At 40.1% G+C, this 18,736-nt stretch overlaps 1 protein-coding gene and 1 long non-coding RNA gene across 2 annotated transcripts in view; one reads left to right on the top strand and one right to left on the bottom strand.

Moving 5' to 3' along the window:
- Positions 1-18,736, bottom strand: part of ints9 (integrator complex subunit 9) — a 146,321-nt gene that overhangs the window by 70,019 nt on the left and 57,566 nt on the right. The window lies entirely within an intron of this gene.
- On the top strand, positions 3,378-13,925 carry LOC148883524 (uncharacterized). Its single transcript, XR_016118494.1, has 3 exons — positions 3,378-3,535; positions 3,621-3,702; positions 12,943-13,925. It is a non-coding gene; the product is annotated as an uncharacterized LOC148883524 (long non-coding RNA).

Raw genomic sequence — 18,736 nt, 5'->3', positions numbered from 1 at the left:
TTTCAGATGAGTCTTTTCCCCCAAAAAATAAAACGCACCATGATTGGACGCATTTCGTTTGACTCCGGAAGAAACCGGCGGCATTTATTTGTGATATCAAAAAATAAAAAAAAACCCATTCAGCGGTTTCGCTTATTCTAAGTGGCACCATCGGGATTTGGTTTCCGGTGCCATCTTTCCACATTCCATTTTCAGGACTTAGCAAACAGTATCTGCAGTGCACCTTAATATACTTAGAAAAGAGAAAAGTGGAGTCGCGGCCTCCGCTATTGACTCTCTTAGACTTCAAACCTCACATGAAACGCTCGGAAATAGCCCGTCCGCTTTATTCGAGAACCTCTTCATGAACTCAGAGTTTAATTTCTTGTCTCGCCGATGCCAAAAGCCGTTGGAGCAATCGGTGCATCGCTTTACTGGAAATGTTAGCCATGGCAATCCATCGCGGATGGGCTACCTCTGCTTGGAGACCAATCGGAGAGACCATTAAACGCAGTTAAGCTTCAACATGTGTTTGCAAATGTCTTCCCATCATAACAAATCAGAGCGAGCTGCGCCCAGGTATCTCCGTTGAACTTTTGACCCTCCGACGGTCTGTTTTGCACTAATGGCTCCTGAGTAAATATCGGAAAAACACTACTCCCTTAAAGGAAAACTGACGCCTACGGACAAGTTGTGTCCATAATTTGTAAAATGGCTTCAAATGACTTCTACTGAGCGTATTTTACAAAGATTCTAGCGCATATAGCTATATTTACATTTTAAGACTCGCGTTGAATATTCAGGAAGTCTTGTTTTTGAGTTGGTGACGAGTCCGTACGTGACGTCACTGAAGGAACGCCCCTGACCGAAAAAAGGACACATAGTAGCAGTCCTTCCATCACGTCAAAATATTTTGCTGTACTTGTTTGGTCTGAAAACGTCATGTTGCACCAAAAAGAGCCAGAAGAGGCCGACCAAGCTCCATGTAAGGAATTTATCAGCCTGTGGAAACGGGCTGATTAATTCATGACACGGAGCTTGGTCGCCATTTTCTGCCTTTTATTTTTGGTGATACATTTCCCCCCAATGTTGCCTGAAAATGTAACGGAATAAATTATTTAATCGATTGCAAACATGTATGCTTTCCTCTTCAGAACTATTTGAATCATATTCATAACTGGATGTGTAACAAGAAAGCATCTTCTCCGAATCGGAAGCCATTGTTTTGATTCTCCATCAATGCAAGACGTCTTGGCGTGATGTCACGAACTGGGGGCGGGACTTTCTGAAAATGCCCAATTCGCAGCTCAATTTTTTGGCCGTTTTAACACACTTTAAGTCATTTTTATTGGTGTTTTCCATTTGACTAAAAATATCAACGTGCGTGTTTTGGGTATTTTAGATGCTGTAAAACGTTTTTCTGATGTCAGTAAACAAAAAAAAGGGTGTTGGTTGTCCTTTAGCTATCTTGACAGACTACCTTTGAGCGCACATTTTGGCCGTGTCTCCTTCTGTAATTTGTAATTAGAAGCCATAACCGAACATTTTAAAGACTCCAGACTGTAAGTTTGAGGGTGTCTGTAAATCATTTGAATGCTCTAAGGCCGCCATCTTTTTTTGGTAATGGATGATTGACCCAAAATTCACCTGATACCGCCGGATGGAGTCCACGAAAAGGACCTCTGACACCTAAATATAAATAAAGGAGTGGTTTGGATTTAGAGAGCACTTTTCCACCCCCTACCAAAGCCCCTTCGAGATCAAGACGGGAAATTTATGTCCTTTCCCTTCGGATAGGGGATAAGGTAACGGGATCTCGCTGCAAGACATATGGAGCCACCTTGAAACTCAAACCCCTGTCCAGGCATGCCAGGCGCTAGCAACAAATAATGGAGACATACTTGAAGTTCAACACATGTCAGGCGCTATAAGCTAATATTGTATAAATACCGCCATTTAAAGACATGTTTCAACCAGGGATGGCAAAATGGCCGCCGTTTGTGGGAGTGTTTAGACTATGGGTGTCAAAGTCATTTTTTGTCGCGGGCTACGTTGTAGTTATGGTGTCCTCTCGTGAGTCGGTATGAATTTGGGGAATCCATTACAATGTTTCATTCACTCCACATATAACATATACCATATGTATTCAAGTATAACGCGCACCCCTAATTTGCTAGCTTTCTATTTGTCTTCCTATTCTATTTGAGTTACTTCCGGGTTGCTGCTGCTCACCAAAATAAAAACTTATCCTGTGGCTGTAAAGTGACCGTGAGAGTTTTGAAAGGCACTTATAAATGAAATGTGTTATTATTATTATGATTAGATAGTGTCGTTTGAAAGATCAATCAAGAATCACGTCATTGTGATTTTTTTCAAGATAGCACATCAGCTTGATGTTATCAGTCCCAAAATCTGGTTCACACGCTCTGGATTTTAAATCGGGTTCAATAAGAAACCTTTTTGGATCTCAAAATTCTTCTCAGTCATCGAATCAATCCTTTGTTCTTCCATCATTCCGTCGTTCCATCACAGGACGACTGCAAAAAAATCATTGGCGTTGCCCTACTTACTCTCGAGGATTTGCACATGGCGGAAAATCCTACTGGACCCTCCGCAACCTGCCCACCACCTTTTCCAGCGACCCCCCTCAGGAAGGCAGGAATTCGAATAGATTAGATTAGCCTATATGCAAGTCCTCGAGAGTCCTAACTGTCCATTGAAGTCAGATTTTGTCCATTTTTGTGGCGGCTCCGAACCAAACGGTGATGGAAGAACACAGGACGGATTCGATGACAGCCGTGTAGAAATGTCGCAACATCTCCTGTGGCAGGCCATGTTTCTTTAGCAGTCTCAGGAAGGACTAGCATGATGATACTAGTGCAGCGTGTTCTACCCGAGACAAATTCCTTGTGTGTTCTCCATATTTGGCCAAGAACTACGATTCGGATTTTGCTCAAAGACATTGAGAGGAGATTTGCAGAGCACAGATTGCAAACTGCAGTCCTTGAGGACCACTATTTGGCATGTTTTGGATCCGGGCTGCCTAATTTTCTCTCATTTGGAAACAAAAAAACGTCAGTTCAGGCTACAATCAGCAAGCTTGGGGGAAAAAAAATGTCTTCCTGACAAAATCTGGTGAGGAGAAAACGATAGCTCTACCACTTAGCTGTCTTCTGTTGAATTATGGCTGGATAAGAACCACTCTTGCAAAACTACTCCCAGGCCCTAGTTACCCCCCACCACCACCACCCTTTTCCCCACCCCCGAATTCAGAATGTCGAGTTTAACAAACGAGTTCATAACGCAACCTTTTGAACATCTGAGTCAGCACCGACGACCCCCTTACAGACCCCCACCCCTCGAGTCTCCTTCCCGCTTTTCTTCTCGTCCGCCGGGAAGTGTCGGAGGGTCCAAGTAAGCCGCCTCTTATCCGAGATGAAACAACGCTGCCACATCCTCGACCATCGCGTTCTCCATTTTGGACTCTTCTCGATATTCTCCGAGGGTTTGTCTGCCGGGACGCATCCCTTAAAGGACAACCGACGCCTCTGGACAAGTTGTGTCCATAATTTGTAAAATAACTTCAAATGACTGACTGAGTGTATTTTACAAAGATTCCACGACATATTCTACATTTTCAGATGGGCGCTGAATATTCAGGAAGTCTTGTTTTCGAGTCGACGATGCCTGATGTGACGTCACAAAGGGAACGACCCTGACCGAGTAAGTGACACACAATGCATTTTGGGTACTTTGGTCTGAAAACGTCGTGTTGATCCGTGTTGATCGCGAAATTAGAAGGAAAACATAAATAACGCGATGGTGAATTGTTGTGTGTTGCATCAAGACTACTATTTGATACTAGTTGACACAAATTCCCAGCAGACAAATCAGCCCATTTTCAACGGAGCGTGAGTGCCATCTTCTGCATTTTATGGGATGCTACATTGGAGTCCTGACGGCTCGAATTGATACGAAAGGACTTCTTTAATCGATTGCAAATATTTATGCTTTCCTCTTCAGAACTATTTGAATCATATTCATAACTGGATGAGTAACAAGAAAGCATCTTCTCTGAATCTGAAGCCATTGTTTTTGTCTCTGAAACTTGCAATTTCCGGGGTCATTTTGAAGTCGTTTTGGGACACGTTAAGTCATTTTTATTGGTGTTTTGCATTTGACTAAAAATATCAGCCTGCGTGTTTTGGCCATCTTAGATGCTGTAAAACGTTTCTCTGATGTCAGGAAACAAAAAAATGGTGTCCTTTGTCCTTTAAATCTCACGCTTCATCCACATATTTTTTGCCTTTCGCTAAATTTAAATAATTCCCTTTTGAGTGTTTCTGAAAAAAAAACCGCGGGGTCACCGGTCCGGCCATCGCCCTGTCAAATCCAACTTCCTGCTGGGTACATTAACACACGGGTCAAAGGTCAGCTGGCTTAACCTCAACCCGATCCTGTTGAGTCTTTTTTTTTTTTTTTTGTACTTCGCATTCCTCCCACGTTCAGTGAAGACAAACGCATACCTGACAGGACCTGAAAAAAAATACATCATAAAAAACGATGCCGACTTTGGTGACGTTCCAAAAAAAACGAGCGATTTAAAGAAAAGGATCGCAAAACGGAGCAAAAGCCAACACATCTGGATCCAAGATGGCCCTGTGAGAGCTATCAGGGGGAGGTTATCACACTCCCCTCTTCGTGTCTGGCCACACTGTAAAGATGTGTTTCCGTGACCTACCCGGGACCCCCCCCCCCAATCGAGCAAAAAGTGAAGCATTGTTCCAGCCGTCACCCCAGAGGGATTCTTAACACGAGTTGCGGGTTGACTGTAAAGCGTCTCACTTTCGGTGTGTCAGACGGCAGGAAGAGCTTGTCTGGGATTTTTGCGGCGGTGGCGGACGGATGCTCGCGAGGAACAAAAGTCTTGTAAAAGGGATCGGGGGGGGGGGGGGTTAAATTGCCGTGAAAAAGCTTTTATGACTTCCTTCGCACTCTGGTTTTCGATGTTCGTGCCATATTTAACTTTATCTTCGAAGGGCTTATCATAACCAGTCAACATCTGACTTACGACCGAGTTCCGTTCCGAGCAAACGGTCGTAAGTCAAAGTGGTCGTAAATTGAAATCCATTCCAAATCTTGAATAGAGACTCGGAAAGCTGACAAGAACCCAAAGCTGAATTAACCAATTTCCAACAGAGCTTGGACGCCATCTTCTGCATGTTCTGGGTGCTACACATCAGTCCTGACACCTTAAAATGACCCGGATAGACTTCTTTAATCGATTGCAAACGTTTATGCTTTCCTCTTCAGAACTACTTGAATCATATTCATAACTGGATGAGTAACAAGGAAGCATCTTCTCCCAATCTGAAGCCATTGTTTTGATTCTAGAGCAAGGCAAAGACGTCCTGGCGTGACATCACGAACAAAGGGGGCGAGACCTTCTGAAACTTGCAATTTCCAAGTTTATTTTGAAGTAGTTTTGGGACAATTTATTTTTAATGGTGTTTTGCTTTGATTAATAATATCATTCTGCGTGTTTTGGGTATTTTAGATGCTATAAAACGTTTTTCTCATGTCAGTTAGGAAACAAAAAAGTGGTGTCGGCTGTCCTTTAAAATGTAATATTATTATTATTATTAATATTATTATTATTATTAATGTATGTCTACTATTTTAATGACAGGAAAAAAAACGTGTCGAAATTTCTTTCGAAAACGCCCCCGCCCCTCCTCATCCACCTGCCCCATCCTCAACAGATGGTGAATGCCACATAAAATGTTTTCTTTTCGCACATCAAAAACAGAGGTCACAGCGGCGACGCTCCTGAAAACAGAGGCAGATGTGCCGATGCGGTTACCTGACAACCAGTGAAGAAGGGGGGGGGATGACAGAACAAAAAAAAGACCAAAAAAAAAAACAATAACAACAACGAAACAAGCGTTAAACTTCTGCCCACCGAGAACAAACGGAGCATTTGCAAAAGCTTTCAAGTCCACACAGTAGGGGGGGGGGGGGTTCTGTTGCGTCGGGGGCGATTTGTTATGTTCTACGCAGTTTGGATCACAATCTTCTTCAAGGTCTTCTTTGAAAAAAAAAAAAAAAAAAAAAAAAAATAGAATGTAACGGGCTCATTTATGCTTTTCTTTAGATTGAGCAAAGTGCGCGCTAACCATCAATCTCGGTCGACGGAGGGATTAAAAATAAATACATTAATTAATAATGAAAAAGAGAGAGGGTCTTGTCAGCATTTTGTTTCAGTCCATCGGCTGGATTAACATGTTAAAATATGTACATATTAAAAACAATAAGCCATTAGCATGGCTCGTACGTCCCTGTTGCGAAACGACGGCCCGAGTAGAAGATCTACATAGCAACTATTATCATTGGCCATTCACAAATAAAATAAGAATAATCATAACAATTATAAAGCCGCATGTGAGAAGACTACATAACAAGCTCGTTTAAATGCGGGCGAATTATGAAATTTGTTGCCGTGTGTTAGAAAATAGGAGGAAAACACATTGTGGGCGGGGCAAGTGTCATCATAAATTTGAGAGAATAAATATTTCCAGCTATCTTGTATTCGGCAATGCTTCTGTCAGAAAAAAAAAATGAAAAAGTAATACCTTGGCTCACGAACTTAATTGGTTCCCACACAGAGTGTGTAAGGTGAAAAGTGTGTATCCCAAATATTAATTTCCCATAGGAAACCATTAAAATGAGAAGAATCCGTTCCCAGGTCCCTATAAAACATAATTTTCTACTTTATAATTTTCTAAAACTACACAAAATATACCTTATTTCACGTATAATAAATGTGTTATGGTATTATAATTAAAGAAATAAACTGTACTATATGATAAAGTGGTTTTATTGCCTTTGTGATGGTCGTTGATGGCTTGATGGAATGGAGTGGTCGGTTTCCTCAGCATTAAACACTTGATGAGGAACGTAGCCTTCTACTTTCACCATCTTGAGGAATGATCCCTTGTAGGTGCTTTCTCTGCGATCATTTTACTTAGTTCCTCATCAATTGTGTTCTGTTTAGCTGGGTTGATAGCTTTTTGCATCAAGTGTACTGATGGCTTGTGCAGGTTATTTGTGAAGCCTGATTAATGGGAATTTTAACCTTGCAGTCTACACTCTGCCTTTGATCTATCAAAGTTGAAACAAGTCCAAATTTCACAGTTTTCTATCCATTTTGTCACTCTCTCTCACGTCACGAACAAGGGTGCGGGACCTTCTGAAATTCCGAGGTCATTTTGTGGCATTTTTTGGACACTTTAAATCATTTTTATTGGTGTTTTGCATTTGACAAAAATATCAGCCTGCGTGTTTTGGGTATTTTAGATGCTATAAAACGTTTTTCTGATGTCAGTGAGGAAACAAAAAAAATTGTTTCGTTGTCCTTTAAAGTTTGAAATCTGATTGGGTTCCCTCAGGTGTCAATCCTTGCACACCTTTAGTTCAATCTGCAAAAGGGAAATCGACACGTCTGCATCAGCTTTCAGGAAATAATTGGCCCCGACTTCAATTGATATGCACCGAGTTGGTTCCTCAAACTGGACGGATTGATTCCCCAATAAGTGCGATTGACTTGGAGCTCGTGTTTCCACTTTTACTTTGCTAGCGGCATGCTACGAGTAACCAGACGGAACGCGTTCGCCGGGTATAAATACTGTATGCTTAAGATAAATGGATGTTTGAGAACGCAAATGGACTCTATTTGGATTATTTGTCTCGGTCTAGTTGGGTGGCAAGAGCCTTGGGTGTTTTTTTTGTACTCATTAAGAGTGCCGAGGGCCAACTCTGCATTATTCAATCCATGATGGCGGCGCCACAAAAGGGATGCTGGAAATGTGTGTGTTTGTGTGTGTATATGAGCAAGAGCAATTCGGCTGGAACAAGGTACTCTACCAAGCATAGCGTAGGTTCAAAGGTTATCACGGAAGATTACCGTATGGCCGGCTAATCGGATTGTCAAACAACCTTCAAGAATCAATGGTGATTTATTTTTTAACCCTAGGAGGCCAATTCATCGGCGAAATAAAGCCGAAAATAAACGGTTATTAACCGAGCGTTCTACGCTTCCTTTAAACTGTAATGCTTGGCTGTTATTATTCCCCATTCGAGGTCATTTCATGTCCAAAGTGAGCTTGGATTGGATTAGCCAAGCAGTGGAGACATTTACAATTCACAGCAGTAAATTCGTGGAAGAAAGAGGAAAGGAAAGGAAAGGAAGAAGTAGAAAAACAAGGAGCTGTTGAAAAGGTAGCCACTCTCGCTGCGCCATCTTGAAGTCAAAAGAACAAATAAAAACACAAAAAGAAAAGAATATGACAACACGAAGGCACAATCATTCAATATTGGTGTATGAAGCAGTTCTAGATGAAAGAAGACAGGATAAAAGCGTCCTTTTAACCAATGGATCAGGGACATCTTGGTGGAATGTACATGTCTGCTACGAGCTAAATGTTGAAAGCAAACACGAAGCTATAGCATCCATGGAAAAAAAGAATTTGGCTCACATGTACTGTCCCATGTACCGTAAATCCGCTTCAATTCCAAGCCGCGACAGTACCACTGCACCAACGTTTCCGCTGAACAAAGCGAGGATGTGAAAATTTGCGCCATTACAGGCGCAAAAAAAAGCACAATGGCCCCCGAGCTGTCCAGCGATGACAGACAAATGGCACTGGCATTCCTCCCGATCAAAAACAGTGCTGGCATATATGTGCTGCCGAATAGGTGCAACCGCTCAACCTTGATGAACGCCATGGCCAAAAATGCTGAAAAACAATCTGTTCCACACCACACACAACAACACGAAGTGACAAAAGACAACACAAATTGACAAAAAAAAAAAGGGCGCCATCTTGGACTTCTTTTCCCGATGGAAACAAGAAGCTGATTGGATGAAAAAAATCCATTCTTCGCCAACATTCCTTAGCCTGTGTGTCCCAAACGTACATCATGTGTAAAAAGATCCGATGTTATTTCACGGTTCCGGAATTGTTTCCTTGATTATAATGACTTCAAGGCACGGTGTCACTGTACACGGCGTCGACGGAAAACCGCAGAAGTAGTAACCACCGTCTCGTTCACGATGATGGAATGCATTCGCTTGACCGTATGACCGCTCGGTTATAATTCCGTAAGATGAGTTGACAAAAAGAAGTGCCGTGAGCTACGTAGTTTAGGAAACGGTGGGGAAATGGATCACCGAGCTGTCTGGAGTTGTTTGAACATGACACCCAAATGGCGAGCCAATAGCAACAGTTTAAAAATGGACAGATTCTTCCCCCCAAAAAGATTTAGAACAAAAACCCAGACGGGATAATAATGATAATAATAATAATACATTTTATTCATAAGCGCCTTTCAAAAACTCTCATGGTCACTTTACAGTCACGGGATAGGTTTTTCTGTGGGTGAGCACACGCACCAGCATACTCAACCTGGAAGTAACTCGGATAGAAAGCTAGCTAGCTAATAGATAGCTAACAGATAGCTAGCTAGGCGTTCACTCAACCTGGAAGTAACTCAGATAGAAAGGTATCTAGCTAATAGACAGCTAATAGATAGCTAAGTAACTCGGATAGAAAGCTAGCCGGCTAATAGATAGCTAGCGAGGCCTTCACTCAGTACCTCTTCTACCAATAACTGATAGAAACACATATCTAAGTAACTTGGATAGAAAGCTAGCTAGCTAATAGAGAGCTAACAGATAGCCAGGTAGGCCTTCACTCAACCAGGAAGTAACTCAGATAATAATAATAATAATAATACATTTAATTTAGAAGCGCCTTTCTGAACACTCAATGACACTTTACAATTAAAAGAACAATACACAGAACAATAAAACCAAAGATAGAAAGCTAGCTAGCTAATAGACATCACAAAGATAGCTAACAGATAGCTCACTAGATAGCTAATTCATAATGAGCCCCATGAGGAAACCGTAACTACAATGTGGGCCAAATCACGACAAAATAATGACTTTGACACCCTTTACACCATTATCATCTTTTATTGCCCAAGTATGCAGAACAAACAAAGAATGTTCTAAGGTTGAACACTCTGCACTAGTATCATCATAAAAAAATAGCAAAGAGGCACTATTCAGTTCTATTTGGATCATTGTTTCGAGAGTTAATTGCGACGGGGGAAGAAGCTGTTTAAATGCAAAAGGTGGTGTGCAGGGTGCGGAGGGTCCAGTAGGATTTTCTGCCATTCTTTACCAATGATTATTTTTTTAATCTGACACTTGTAATAACATTATTTTTGTGTGTGTGTGACTGTCATATCAGTTCAACCTTGGGCAGAGATGCGCTTTGGACAAGCTCAAAAAAAATACAAGTTAATAAATATTTTCATACATTTTTGCAAGGATGATTGTCTGTTTCTCACGTCTGCTGTACAAGCAATGGAGTATTGCTACTCTCCTCTGTATGGCGCTCCATAAAAAAATATACAGCAGACTACATGAAGGATTCTAAGAAATAGAATACAGATCTAGAGTCAGACTTACGGGGAGGAGAAATAAAAAGGAATAAAAATCCCCAATATTGTTAAAAGTAGCGCCAGAGTCGCAGAACTTTCATTGGAAACAAGTTGCAGACGTGGCATCGCACACTTGGCCCGTCTTATAATATTTTTTTACGACCGCCACCACCACTACTGGATTCTTTTTATTTGCTCAAAATTGTGCAGCCGTAGCAAAAGTCAACTGTCCCGCGCCGTACCCCCATATTTCAGTCGTATAAAGCAGTTCAAGGTGCTCCTGGAGGGGGGGGCTTAGAATGGGGGTCACGTCCGGACACGGTGCAACAGTCCCTAGCCGGCCATTTTGGAATCAAAACGTATCGTAAAAAAATATGTGCGATTCTTTTATTTTGAAAGGGAAAGTGCAAAAGGTTGTCGTTGACGACTGCGCTTTGATGTTCTTTTTTTCCCGCGCAATGGAATGGCTCAAAATATCAACACGCTTAACTCATTTGTTAAGCATTCGTCCGCGTTTTGGTTTTTCTTTCGGGTGGGGTTGATAAAGCGTTTTTTTTTCCTTTCCACGAGGGGGCAGCATTTGCTTTTTGTCCATCTTAGAGCTTTGTTAGCTGTTGCTAAAGCGCTATAAAAATCAATATGTATGTACTGTATTTTGTACAGCCGCCCAGATTTCAAGCTCAGATAACTCCAGATCCATACAATTTAGGAATTTACTATTTTATTCTGATGAAAGAAGAGAATCTAAAGTGTTTTTCTAAACTCACACAAAACGCCCACTTTCCTTTTTTTTCAACACATCAAAAATATAAAAAAAAAACTAGCTCATGGAATTTGAGTGAAAATGACAAAAACCCTGGCACTCAACTGGACACATTTTTGCACATTGTCTTTCAGTGAATGAGTTAAAAAAAACAGACTTTGATTACCGTAATTATCATGGGAAAGGTTTCGGTTTTCCCCAAATTGGTTTTTGAACAGGTTTCTGGAACGGATTATGGTCGAAAAGCAAGATTTGACTGTAAATTTAAATTTGAATGACGGCAGATTGTGAATTAAAAAAAAACAGGAGAGAATAATCGATAGAGGCTATGAGAAAAAAAAAATGAAGTTTCAAGCGGACAGTGTCTAAAACGCTATTATGTCAAAGCCAAAAGGTAAGCAGAGCTGCTTGTTCTGCCCGCGGATAAGCCATCACACCAATTGCTTCCACATGTGTAGCGCCTGCTAAAGTTCTCGATTCCCGGAACGAGATATGAAAACGGGTTCACGGCAAATAGGGTGGAAATTGTGATCAAATAATATATACATATATATAATATATAATAATATATAATATATACACAGCGTGTCTACTTGAAAAACTTCAATTTCTCAACAGAGCCTTCGGGAAAAACAAATCGGCGTCCATTTTTCAGACCTGGAAAATGCGTAAAATGAAGAAACCCAAAACAGAAACATGCAAAAGAGGATTTTCTTCCACTATTTGGCACATGTGAACATCTCATATTTGATTTTGTAGTTATAGAAATGGTGCTTTATCATGTTTCGGCCATTTTACATTCTCTCTGATGTGGAGACCAAACAAAAAAAAAAAAAAATAGGCCGCCATCTTCCCGGTAATAAATGGCAATTTTCAAATTGCATTATCGTGTTCCATTCCACACACATGAAAAATAAGTCCAATCGGGTGGACTAGAGTGCACCGTCGTCCCACCTCCTCCTCCCTACCTACTGAATGGCAGAACATCGTGTCCTCCATTTTGTTTCATCAGGTTTTGATATGGAAAAGAAAAGCGTATGAAAGGAGTCATTTTCTCTACCTTGTAAAAAAAAATATAAAATAAAGGCAGAGTCCAGAAGGTGCTGCGGAGAGCCGCGGCGATTCCAGGGGGACGTTTTCCCTGCCGAAAGTAGCGAAAATAGGACGCTAATAATGACGGAAAACGCAGGAGCAATTCCATTCCAATAAGAATCTGGTTATTTTTTTCAGTTATTTGCATATTTCAGGTGAAACCAAAGCTACTTGGAGGTCATACCAATAATTTCCAGATGAAAATAAACAATAAAGCTTTTTTTTTATTTTACTGACCATTTTGGGGTGCGGGGAAATGTGTCAATCCAGAAATATGAAGGAAATACAGTAAGACCTCAACTTACAAACACCTTATATTACAAACTTTTCGTCTTACACACGTCAAATTTCTGAAAATTAAACCTTATAATAAGCACTATTTTCATAATACACACCCACCACGGCTGGTGGAGTGATCTTCGGCGGAAGCACACGACCGAACAGCACCAGAGGTTAAGTTACCAACAGTCCTTATGGAAGGTGACTCTCCTTCCATAAGCCATCAATGACTATCAAAAAGGTAAATAAAACTTTATTTTACCGCACAGTTTATTTCTTTAATTACAGTCCTCATGTAATGTGCCTCTCTTTCCAAACAGCAATTCCCTTTGACCTCCAACGCCATTCCATCAAGCCATCAATGACCATCACAAATATAAATAAAGTGACTTTATGATACAATGCAGTGTATTTCTTTCATTACAATACAATATCACATTTATTATACATAGAATAAGGTATGTTGTGTGTAGTTTTAAGGCTTATTTAGTTGAGAAGTATATTTTATGGAAACCCGGGAACGGATTATTCCCATTTTAATGGTTTCCTATGGGAAATGTTTTTTTGAGATACACACTTTTCACCTTATACACTCTGTCTGAGTGTATAAGGTCAATTAAGTTCGTAAGTTGAGGTCTCACTGTAATCATAAAAGAAGAAAAACACATCCCAAAGTGACACTCTGCTTTTATGTATCTTTAGTGATCTGGCAACCACGCATGTATACGGCGCCATTATGGCTTTATGGGCAAAAATAAAACTAAAAAAAAATGGAGATGGGGGTTGTCGATTGGGCAATTGTCATGAGTAAATAAAATAAATGGTGGTTGACACGGACGACGGTTGACGGGACCCTAATGAGGTGAGCGCGGCCCCTCGGATGCCATCGGAGGCTCCTTGTTTGATACGATCTGTGTGGCCAGCCAGGTTTCTCCTTCTCATCATGTGTCCTCACAACACCCGCGGGGCTCATTAGCATTTCGCCATTGTTTATTTGGAAGAGGAAAAAAAAAGAGAGAGATGAAAGAAACGTCTGTGATCAATTGTTTCCTGTCGCATGACCTTTCACCAGGTATGTTTTTTTTCTAAGGGATCGACATTCAAAAACAGAGCACTTTTTTTTGTTGTTTTGTTTTGGAGCTTTTTGAAGGTTGTGTGTGTTGGTATTTTGGTCTTTTTAATGGAATTCAGGAGATCTGAGCCTGGTTTGCTTTTTTGGTGTCATCTAATCTGGTGGGAAGGAGATGGAGGAAGGTTGGGGGGGAAGGGGTTTGTATCCTCTTTGAGGTGAACCAACAGAGTTGGTTAGGGACACACAATTACTTTTTGTGCGGAAATCTGTCAACAAAAAGTTACATGAAAAATATTTTTATTATTATTATTATTATTAGTGATAGTAGTAGTAGTAGTATTAATTTATATATGTATTTATTTGTTTATTTGTTTGTTCATTTATTCAGTGTGTTATTGATTGATTCATGTATTTATTCATGTATTTATGCATGTATTTATGCATGTATTTATGCATGTATTTATGTATGCATTTATGTATGCATTTATGTATGTATGTATGTGCGTATGTATTTATGTGTGTATTGGTGTATTTATGTATGTATTTATGCATTTATATATTTCTGGATTTATGTATTTATTTATGTATGTATATATTTATATGTATTGGTGTATTTATGTATTTATTAGTGTATTGGTGTATTTATGTATTTGTGTATGTATTGGTGTATTTATGTATGCATTTGTGTATTTATGTACATATGTATCTATGTATTTATTTATTTACTTATCTATTTATAGATGTATCTAGTTATCTTTTTTTGTGTATTTGTTTGTTCATTTATTCTGGCACCTTTTTTTAATCCCCATAAAAATAAAAAATGACCAAAAACATTCACTCCCAATGACATCCCTATCTATCTTTTTTGGGGGGGCTCAGGGGTTACGGGCCTTATCTATGGCATTTTTAGCTCCGTTTGATCTCCACCAATGGAAACGTCTGGCTAAAAACACTTCACCGTGTTCGCCTGCAAGGCGCTAATTTTCTCTGTCATGCTTGGAAGGCAGCGGAAATTTGCGGGTCACAGAAAAAAAAAAAAAGCCAAAACCGACTCTGGAGAGTTCAAATGTCCGCCAGGCCAGAGTTAAATGTATCCCCCTTTGCTCGTGTTACACCTCTTCACTAAGTTTTGTCAAAACCGTCCCCGTGGACACTCACTAAGAACAAAAGGAACCACCATTAGCTATCGATTTAGCTAGCTATCTATTAGCTATCTAGAATTCTATTGGCTAGCTAGCTAGCTTTCTATCTTTTTGAGTTATTCTGGGTTGAGTGAACGCTTATCCTGCGACTGTAAAGTGACCTTGAGAGTTTTGAAAGGAACTTATAAATGACATTTATTATTATTATTATCATAAGTCAGGAAAATAAATAAATAACATGAAACCAAAGCAAAAAAAACCTATGGTGGAGTACACAGACCATTAACTTTTTTTTAATGAATGTTCTTATTAGTGATCGATACATCCCGTTATGCTTCGTGTATGGAGGTGGGGAGATCACAATAATCATTATGAGCAGAGAGAGAGCTAAAACTTAGCATCCATCGTGTTTTCCACCTGTATCACTGTAAGCACCAAAGACAGTGTGTGAAGCAGCACCACCCAGCGGCAGTTTGATGCATAACACCCAGTCAGTTGGAATTACAAGACGTCGCCAATGAGCTCAAGTCCTTTTGTCACTTCCAAATTAATTTTCAGCGCCTAATTGTTATGTTCATTAGCCAGGGTCGAATAACGCGGAGGGGGATAGAAAAATGGGGTGGAGAGAGAAAAAAAATATTAATAAAACCACCATCCTGATTTAATTTCCATGGCTGATGAGTCAGAAAGAGATCCAATATGCGCGCCGCGTATCATTTAGTTCATGTTGGACGGCATGAAAAGTGCAAAGCAATTTGGGTTAATGTGAAGTGAGGAGCGGGAGATGTGACAAAACGGCCGGGTTAATTTAGGGTGAAAAATTCAACCCGTGTCTTTTTGTTTGGGAAAACGAGCGGAAAACGTACGACGCTTGATCAAATTTGACGTCATTTTCTCTCTTTTGAGAATTTTTTTAATCAGTTTCCAACTAAATGTGACATCTCAGCTCGCCTTTTATTCAGTGGACTGACTTATCAAGATCTGGAAGACTTTGAATGGACTCCCATGTGGCCTTTGGCGCCATCAAAATCTGCGTTTCACGCCGCCTCCTCAAAATTGCAAAGCCAAAAAGGTGAAAAGGAAACAATCCTCCATTCCTGATGACTTCTGCACTCTTAGATTTTGCTTACTCAACCACTCATGCATACCGAAGCGATCCAAAGCATTAACTCTGAGCCAAGACCAGCAGGCTCAAGGACAGTTTCTACCACCAGGCAGACAACAGACTCAACTCCCTCCCAGCCCTGCCCACCCTGCCCCTTCCCACTGCCACACTCACCAAACTCTGAGTACACGCTGTATTATCATCCTGAACTCTATTTTTTTCTGCAAGACCTGACTTAAAGGACAACCGACGTCACTTTTTTGTTACCTAACTGACATCAGAAAAACGTTTTATAGCATCTGAAATACCCAAATTGCTGGAGAATCAAAACAATGGCTTCCGATTCGGAGAAAATGCTTTCTTGTTACACATCCAGTTATGAATATGATTCAAATAGTTCTGAAGAGGAAAGCATACATGTTTGCAATTGATTAAAGAAGGCCTTCCGTGTCATTTTGAGGCATCTGGACTGCAATGTAGCGTCCCAGAAAAGAGGCAGAAAGCTCCCTGTGAGGAATTAATCAGCCCATTTCCACATGCTGATAAATTCCTTATATGGAGCTTGGTCACCCTCTTCTGGCTCTTTTGGGTGCAGCATGTTTTCAGACCAAACAAGAACAGCAAAATACATTGACGTGATGGAAGGACTGCTACAATGTGTCTTTTTTTTTTTTCGCTCAGGGGCGTTCCTTCAGTGACGTCACGTATGGACTCGTCACCAACTCAAAAACAAGACTTGCGGAATATTCAGCGCGAGTCTTAAAAGGTAAAATATAGCTATATGCGGTGGAATCTTTGTAAAATCCGCTCAGTAGAAGTCATTTGAAGCCATTTTACAAATTATGGACACAACTTGTCCGGAGACATCGGTTGTCCTTTAAAGGACAGAAAATGTGAGACAGTCTCTTTTTGTCAATGGATGCTACAGCTTCGTCGTGTTTGCCTTCAACATTTAGCTTGTAGCAGACGTGCGCATTTTACCATGACGTCCCTGATCCACTGGTGAAAAGGACACTTTGATCCGGTCCTCTTTGATCTAGAACTGCTTCATAAGGTAAAGAGGGTGCAGAAAAGTGATTACATTGAAGTTTTGTTGTTGTTTTGTCTTCAAGATGGCGCCGCGAGATCGGCTGCCTTTACAGCAGCTCCTGTATTTTGTTTTTCCTCCTTCTTCCTTTCCTTTTCTCTTCCTTTCATCACTTTGCCGCTGTGAAATGTAAATTTCTCCACTGCGAGGTTAATAAAGGCTAACCCAATTCATTCTTGAGCTCTCCGCCAAGCTAAAATGAAGCTTCAAATGTTTGCTAACGTCCATTTCGGCAACATCTATCTACTCCGGCATCCATTAATTATTCTTGTGGGCGATAAAGGGGCTTGCGCCGCATTTAAAAGGTAATCAACGAGCCGATTCGATTGGCTGTGACCTATTGGCTACTTTCGGGTTCACTTGATCATCAGAACGACTTTGCAAGTGGGAATTAATCCCTGTTTTATAGCAATCCGTTTGCGACAGAGATGGCATTGAGCATCTTTGATCCATCCATGTGCCCCCCCCCCCTCCCAGAACTCCCCCTCGGATGTGTTACGAGCGCTTCGGAAAGTCGCGTGTAACAGCGAGAATGTGCGAACAGACAAGAACATGCTGCTGACTTATGACCTAACAAGCTGCTTTGAATTAGAAATTACACATGGGGGGTATGGGGGGGGGGGTTCACAGTCCTCTAGAAAAGCATCTCTGGTCAGTTGCGCTCGCAAAGATGCCCAAAGGCGAATTTGGAAGTTGTGTCAGATTGCAGGGGATGATTCAGCTCTGACGGAAATATTTGAAAATCGTATGGCCGCGGGTGGAGGCTGATTTAAGATTCTTTTGAAGGGTAATGGATAGTGAAGTGACAATATAGAGCAAAAGATGACCACGGGGAAAGGGGGGGGGCGGGGGGTGGACGCTTTACTACCACAGCTATTCTCCGACTTGTGTTGACAGGTTTGGAACCTCAAAATATTTTGGAATGGTTGACCATCTAATATGTAGCGTTTTTTGCTGCATTATAAGGGCCGCCATTTTTTTTCCAAAAGCTGACCATGAAGTATATAATCCAGTGGACCTTAAATATGGAAAAGGGCCTTATAGTCCGGAAAGTACGGTAACCTCGACCAATACTTAGAGAACAAGCATTCAGTTTGACTTTCCTATTTGGGAATGAACGATTTTTTTTTTTTACCTCAATTTCGATATGCACTGTTATTTATGTATTTATTTTTTCGTGTATTTATTTATGTATCTATACGTGTATTTATTTGTTTTTGTTCATTTATTTGTATATGTATTGCTCCTCCATTTATTTATTTATTTGTTTATTTATTTATTCGTGTATTGATTTATTTATCTATTTATATGTATGTTAATGTATTTGTTTGTTTATTTATGTATTTATTTCTTTAATTATTTATGTGTGTTTGTTTATTTATTTTTGTATTTCTTATTTGATTTTTTATTTATTAGCTTATGTGTTGCTTATCCATGTATTTATTTGTTTGTGTATATGTATTGCTAACCCATTATTTTTAGTTTATTTAATTTATTTATTTATTCATTTATTTATTTATTCATTTATGTATTTATTTATATGTGTGTTTATGTATTTATTTCTGTAATTGTTTTTATTTGTTATCCATTTGTATATGTATTGCTCATTCATTTATGTATTTATTTGTTCATTGATTTATTCATGTATTTATTTATTTTCATGTATGTTTATTTATTTATTCGTGTATTTATTTATTTGTGCTTATAT

Source organism: Hippocampus bargibanti, linkage group LG19 (genome assembly GCF_051943395.1).
Source record: "Hippocampus bargibanti isolate YZ-2025 linkage group LG19, ASM5194339v1, whole genome shotgun sequence".
Lineage (NCBI taxonomy): Eukaryota > Metazoa > Chordata > Actinopteri > Syngnathiformes > Syngnathidae > Hippocampus > Hippocampus bargibanti.
This window is presented reverse-complemented; position numbering and strand designations above follow the sequence as displayed.